Below are 7,592 nucleotides of genomic sequence, written 5' to 3' on the forward strand. Positions count from 1 at the left end.
TACAGTAGATAAAAAGCATAAGTGTTTCTGATATTATGTTTTGTCATCTCCGGCTAAGAAGATTGAAATCTTGAGAAACAATTTTCTGAAGAAATGAAATCGTATGCCCTCCTGAACCCTTGGGGGAAAATAGCCTCTCTGTTTGCTCAGAATACGAAACAGTGAAACAGTACAAGTAAAGCAGACAGCCATGTCATGCATGTCACATTTCTATTTGTACCGTTTGAAATGATGTTTTAAGGTTTTCTGGGGTTTTATTTATTTATTTAAGAAATAACTGGAACAAATAATATGTGCACAATCTCACTGATGTAAGGGTTTCCAAATCAGTTGTATTTATTTTCCGGGAAATGTGAAAGATTGCTTTATAACCCTTTAGAACCCTATGTTCCATAACTTCACAGAAAATATGTAAAAGAGAAGATTTGGGAAGTGCTATCGTGGTAACGTTTCTGAAAACGTAAAGAGAATCCTTCAACGTCTTGGTTTCCTGGATCCTAAGAGAGTCCTCAGTCGACTGGCTTCACAGGGTGAGTGGAAGGATACCTCATAGAGGAAGAGAACTTTCTAAAAGGCAAAAAATGAAAAACGTTGTTAATATTTGAGCTGCTATTTTTTTTTTTCAAAGGAAAATGATCACATTTAAAGTAAGCTTTTCTGGATATGGTCATTTCTCATCCCTTAAGGTAATACACATTCCCCTTGGGTTAGATGATAGTCCAGATAATTCAGTATCGTTGAAGTTGGAATGGAAGAGTCTGTAAAACCCAAAGTACTCTCTCTCTCTGTCTCTTTTTTACAAGTTGACATAATACATCCAAACACTTTTGACAGCGCTTCTCGTGCACTTGTTGGAAGACTTTGGACTTCAGGAGAAGAGTTTTCCTTCTCCTCATTTATGAATCTGATTAGGTAAATCATATAAGTAAGATTTTTAAATTTTACTCTGCAGCTAAACTATATTCTAAAATGGTAACAGTACATAACTGAGCAAAATCACCTGTCAGAGGCAGTTTGTAAATAATGAAATAAAAATCCATCTCCATATTTATAGTCAAATGTTATTTCTGATGCCAAGTGATTTTCTAAGCTTGATTACTCGCTTTAATCAACAACCTTGGCTCCCAACAGTTTGGCTCACTCCACAAGTCTCGACTTGTTTCCAATGATAAAGATTGGTACCACTAAGTGTAGTCAGTAAGTAACTGCCAGAATGGAGTTCCAATGCTGCTCGAGAAATGGCAGCCTCACACTCCTAGGCTAATGGCCTTGGAGGAAAAGCACATACCTGGCATATTTATTTAAAAATCAATTGCTTTACTGTGGAGTCACATCTTGTTTACCATTTTGACTCAGAAATACATCTCTTCCAGCTTCCTTAAGAACTCAGGAAACTGTTGGGAGCCGCCATGCTTTAAAGCACATGGGATCGCTCAGCCCTAAAATTTTGGTGATCAGAGAAGAGGGATGGGCTCAAGAACTGTGGAGGAAGCTGAGCCACTTGACAACATTCATTCAACTGTTGGTTGCTGATCACTACCTTCAGGAGAGGGTTCCCTGACCTCTCTCTATGTATATTTATGGGCTATCAAAAAAACATATATATATATATGCATATACATACGTACACACATTTGTTTATTTAGAAAACACAAAAAAAGTATAAAATAATTAGAAAACACATTCTAAAATATGTGAGTAGAGTTGACAACGTCACCTTAGTTTCAGATGTGCAACAATAGTGGTTCGCCATCTCTCTATGTTACATTATACTTACCACAGGTGTAGTTACCACCTGTCACCATAGAGTGCGACTACAATGTCATCGATTCTATTCCCCGTGCTGTGCCTTCTATCCCCATGGCTTATACATTCCATAACTGGAAGACTGTACCTCCCATTCCCCTTCAAGCATTTGCCCACCCCTTCCCTTCCCTCTGGCAACCACCGATGTAGTCTCTGCATTTAAGGGTCTGATTCTACTTTTTGTTTATCTGTTCATTTGTTGTGTTTTAGACCTCACATACGAATGAAATAATGTGGTATTGGTCTTTGTCAGTCTGACTTATTTCATTTAGCATAATACCCTCTACGTCCATCCATGTTGTCACAAATAGCAAGACCTCATCCTTTTTTTATGCCTGCGTAATTATTTATGTGCCATCTAAAATAGTGATAGAGCAACCCTTGTTCTCAGGTTGTTTTATAAAAAGTTTTGGGGGGGCATTTTTATGTGCGTTAATTCTTTATGCTTGTGTTAGAACTTTATTGGCTGCAAGTTGTAGAAATCCAACTAGTTTAAGAAAGAGGGGACTATTTTAGAAGTGTACAGGTTTATCTTATTTGACCTAAATTTAGGCAGAGGAGGCATGTGGCTAGACCTTAGGGACAATGGGATCTAGACATTCAAATGCCCTGAGAACTGCTGCTCTATCCAATTTTCAACCATGGTTCGCTCTGCTTGTTTGTTTTGCCCCCGACCACTGTAGAGCAACGTTCTCTATGTGGCGGAGAACACACGGCCAGTGACACCAAGCCTTGCGTGTCACAGCTACTGCCACTAGATTTGCCAGTTGTCATTTCCAAGTTCTAGCTCAGTCAAGCCCAGACAGGCATACCTCTAGACCCAACTGGCATGGCCAAGGAGGTCATGCAGCCCCCACAGGGATCACAGGGCTGGAGAGAACGGGGCTGGGGTGGGGAGAAGTTCTCAAGAGAAGGGAGTTTTGGGGCAGAAAACAGAACAGCCATCCACCACAATTTCTAACCAGAAATATAAGTACGCCAGGAACAGAAGTGACAGAGGGTCAAGCAGAATGGTCTGAATGCTCAATATATATTTAAGAGTGACTGCCTTCCAGATAATTTTTAGGGCTCGAGAACTATGACTGCCCTTCAAACTACAGAATTGGTAAGAACAAATCTCCCACATTTCCTTGACCTCACCACAGAGATTACCTGAGGTGACACTACAGTTAAGGACGTGGGCTCTGGAGCCAGACTCCCTGAGCGGAAATCCACCCTGCTGGCTGCGTGACTTCTGGCAAGTTCCTTAACCCCCTGTATCTCCACTTCCTCATCTGCTAAATGGAGATGGTACCCGCTTCAGAGGGATGTCTGAGGATTCGGTGAGGTTCCAATACGTGTACCTGACAAGTAGTTAAGAGCTTAAATAAATGTCAGCTATTATTACTAGTATTATTATTCTCACAGTTACATAATAAGAAAGAGAAACTCTACCGGAAAAATATCTATGTGTCTTTGCAGAAGCTCCTCCTTCCTACCCTCTCGGCGTGCAAAGCTCCAACAATGCCACAGATCCAGCTTTGCTCCTCCGGTGCTCAAAGCATCCTACAGGCAGAAAACACTGACACGCTACTGTTGAGTTGCTGATGCTGCTCTCCCTGTGTCCTGTGGGAACTTGGAGAGTATGGACCATGTCTGGTTTGTTTCTATATTTTTAGACTGTAGTAGATGGGTGGAGATCAATTTCTGGTGTTACGACTAAAAGCATGCACGTTTCTTAAAAAAATTTTTGTAATGTTTATTTTTGAGAGAGAGAGAGACTGAATGCAAGTGGGGGAGGGGCAGAGAGAGAGGGAGACACAGAATCCGAAGCAGGCTCCAGGCTCTGAGCGGTCAGCACAGAGCCCCACGTGGGGCTCGAACTCACAAACTGTGAGATCATGACCTGAGCTGAAGTTGGATGCTTAACCGACTGAGCCACCCAGGTGCCCCTAGAAGCATGCACTTTTCAATTTTCTCCTGTTTTTGTAGCCTCTGCCATTCCACCTGGCATTTCTTCCTTCAGTCCTTGTCTTACTGAAATCCTACTAACCCTTCAAAGCCCGGTTCAAATGCTGTAGTTTTTGGCAGGCGTTCTCTGAACAGCCAGCCAAGTGTCTGCAATCCTTAAGCACACTTTCCTTCCCAGTCACATAACACTGTCATGGGTGTACGTACTGGCTTACCTAAAAGTAAATGGGACATAGAGGTTTTTGTTTTCATAGCTGTATAAAGAAACTATGTAGTCAAATGAATGTACCTCTTTGCTTATAGGTAGGGCATATGTAACCAATCCTGGTTTAAAAAAATTTAGCTTAGGGGCGCCTGGGTGGCTCAGTCGGTTAGGCGTCCGACTTCAGCTCAGGTCACGATCTCGCGGTCCGCGAGTTCGAGCCCCGCGTTGGGCTCTGGGCTGATGGCTCAGAGCCTGGAGCTTGCTTCCGATTCTGTGTCTCCCTCTCTCTCTGCCCCTCCCCCGTTCATGCTGTGTCTCTCTCTGTCTCAAAAAAAAAAAAAAAAATTAAAAAAAAAAAATTAAAAAAAAAAAATTTAGCTTAATGTGTTTATAAACATAGTTCTGTGCCCCTACAGCCAGCAAAGGGCCCATTCCGTTCCTAAATTTTTATAATTTAACTTTAAAACTATTATCATCTACTTGGTAAAAAGATGGCATCTATTAAAAGATTCTTTCTATTATAAGATAAATTGGAAATTCGGATTCCTGGCTCTATTAGATTTTAATTTAATTCAAATTGTTAAGCATAGAGAAGCCAAATAATCTTGAGAAGCCAAAAGAAAATGTGCAAAAAGGGAAGAAGAGACAGGTGGGATTTATGCTATTTCCTAGAAGGTTTCGGGGATCAGATTAAAAAGTAGTGAGCAGTCTATGGAGAAAGACCCGCTGCCAATTTAAAAAACGTGAATTACAACCGAGGGTAACTAATGTCTGAGGCGCCCTTAATTGTGAGAAATTACAGTATTCCCAACCTCAAGTTGCATAAAAGTGCTTGTTTCTCTGCACTTTTTACAGTTCAGGTGGCCATCTTGTTTTCCAAGAGGAGGTGCCATATTTGACAGAGAAGGAAAAACTTGGGTTTGGTTGTAGTTTCAGCTGGAGACCCTTGTCTATACAGACAGAGGACATGACACCTGTGTCGGTGACGATCCAAAGGCATGAGATCTGGGGGCACTTGACTGTGAGCCACAATGTCCTTTCTGTTTCACTGTTGGCAAGCCTTTATCTTCCCATTCCACAAATAGCAAGTATTCCTTCATGGGATATTTTATCTAAGTATTCATCAGTATTAAAAAAAAAACCCAATATACTTTACTTCAATGGCTATATCAACACGATTAAATTAAAAAAAAAAAAGGTGGTGGTGGTTGGGGGGGGGGAGAGATCTTCTGGGTGATTTACTTAAAAAACTCTATTACTTAAAAAAAAATCACTATTTCTATTGGCTGGCTCTACATAGGTCACCATGGCTCTGTCCTCAAAAGCCCAACAGAACAGACTGGACTATTTTAAGAATGTAGGAGCACCCTGTCAAATAATTTGCTAGACTGGTCTTTTCCCCCAGTGATTTGATGGATTTCCAAAGCTGATCCTTTCATCTGATTACATCTCCCAGCTTCCATCTCAAGACTGGTGTCATCTGTTTTTCTCTTCCTAATTCCCTCCCCAATTTCTCCTCCCCTCTACCATCTCCTCTTCACTGGCACTTTCCTATCAGCCCAGATGCTCAAGTTTTTGGCATCCCCAAGGAATCTTTCCTGTATCCTGCCTCTCTGACGCTTAGTCTGTTCCCTCCTCTTTCCAAACAAGTATCTGAAAAAGAAAAGTCTATTCCTGCTGCCTCCACTTTAACCCCAGAGTCTCGCTTCTCTCTCCAGCGTTTACTGCAGCTACCTTGCAAAAGTCACCAGGGTCCAGCTAATGTCTCGCTCAGTGGCTTTTTTCTTTGTTAGGCACGGTTGACAACTCCTTCGCCACGATCTATCTGCAACTTCCCTTTCCTCGTTCAAGATCATTGCTAGTTCTGGCCTCCTTTCTCAGTCTCCTTCAGTGTCTGGCCTTTCTCCACCTACTCTGTCATTCATTAATGGTTGACATTATTTTCGGGTCTCTTCTTGCTACCTTATACTTTTTTTTACTGGTGGACTCATTCATCCCCACTGTTGTAACTATAGAGCATGCCCACACGCTGGGAACTCCAAATTTGGCATTTCCAGAGCTGAGATGGTCGTAAATGACACCTGATCCCATAACTTTTTACTTCTAACTGTTCATTCCCTGTTTCGCTATCATTTATCTTTATGTTACTTCCTTATGCTTAAATTCCCCAGGGGCTCCTTGCCATGCGCTTCCCTACCTTCAGTCATGTCACACACCAGACTGTCCCTTGAACCTGCTAGATCTTTCATTCTTCTCAGCCTCTATCCTAGCTGATCCCTCTCCCTGATCTCCTCCTGTTTGGTTTGCTGCTTGAAGACTCCCTGTTTCTAAGGTCCAACTCAAATCTCAGTTTCTCTATGACACTTTTTCTGGTTCTCCTTTCCCCTAAGCCTCAACTGGAACCTATCCATTCCTCTGTTGTGCTTTTATTGTACTTGGTTCATACTGCTAGGGACATAGTGTTATTGTTATTGATGTGTCTAAAATGTAGGGACGCTGAGGGTCAGGATCACATCTCGTTTATCTGTCCACCTCATATCCTTAGTTCTAACACATCTGCACATGTAAATGCTCAATAAATGTATATTGACTGATGGGTGACTAGACTGGCTAAACTCACAGATGGTTTTGGTGAAGTCTATCTCCTGTCCATAATGATATCACATATCGAGGACCCCAAAGAAGAAGAGAACTTGCAAAAAAACTACAATCCCTCTGATATATTTACAGTATATAGCCTCAGTGTTCTTGGGATTCTTATCAGCAACGATGCATCTATAAATATTGTTCATTTTGATGATGACTTTTTTTTTTTTTAATTTTAGAGTCTTCTCCAGTTTTCATCTATAATTCTTAGTATCACCCCCTGGCCTTTTCCCCCACCAAGGTTAGCTTTTGTTACTTCTGGCCACGTGGTTTGCCTGTTTCAACCGACAGTTTTGCCTATGAGAACAGGTCCCACAACGAATACCATCATCTGGGAAATCAAGAACTAGAAACTGCTGAGCCATTAGGAACAGAAGAGGAGGCTGGCACTTGACCTGAGGAGTACTGGGCCATTAGCCTGGCTCTAGTTTTTCTGGCTAAAGCCACTGTAGTCATGAAAACTGTCTTGTTTCTAGAACCCTCCAGGACACAAATGTCACCTTCTCTATCCATACTGTTCATTTTTTATTGCACTCCCACTTCTCTCTCTCTTTCTCTTTTCTGCCACCTTGTTCCATAGAAGATTTAAGGTGGTTTATTTGGTACATAAATATATCAAGATAACATACATTAGGAGTAACTTTTAAAAAGTCAGTGAGAAAGAGAAATAATAGAGAAATAAAATGGAGCCAGGGTTGAAGCTAATTCCAAAGTGCTTATTTTCAAATGTCTAAATGTTTGCTAGGGGCAGAATTTAGTATTTCCAATTTGACTCTGAGCTTTTCTGCTGCCAGTAAGAAGACGAAAAGTCTGATAAGCTATGTGAGTCATGATATCTATAAGTAAAAGCAAAATCAACTCCCCCCGCCACAACTATTTCTTGTGCTAAGACCTGAAAGACATCTCAAGAAGCGGATCTTGGTAATATTCTGACTGATACTCGCAACTACGTCTTTGTCATAGATGAATATGTGTCTTTCTTTTT

At 41.3% G+C, this 7,592-nt stretch overlaps 1 long non-coding RNA gene across 1 annotated transcript in view; it reads right to left on the reverse strand.

Annotated features, from left to right (window-relative positions):
* Positions 1–312: 312 nt before the first annotated feature.
* The window catches only part of LOC109269852 (uncharacterized), a 9,502-nt gene continuing 2,222 nt past the window's right edge, over positions 313–7,592 (reverse strand). The window contains exon 2 of the long non-coding RNA XR_002081288.2: positions 313–567. This is a non-coding gene — a long non-coding RNA (uncharacterized LOC109269852). The remainder of the gene's footprint in view (positions 568–7,592) is intronic.

The sequence above is a fragment of the Panthera pardus genome, unplaced genomic scaffold, assembly GCF_024362965.1.
Source record: "Panthera pardus isolate Hobbes unplaced genomic scaffold, ASM2436296v1 HiC_scaffold_10, whole genome shotgun sequence".
NCBI lineage: Eukaryota > Metazoa > Chordata > Mammalia > Carnivora > Felidae > Panthera > Panthera pardus.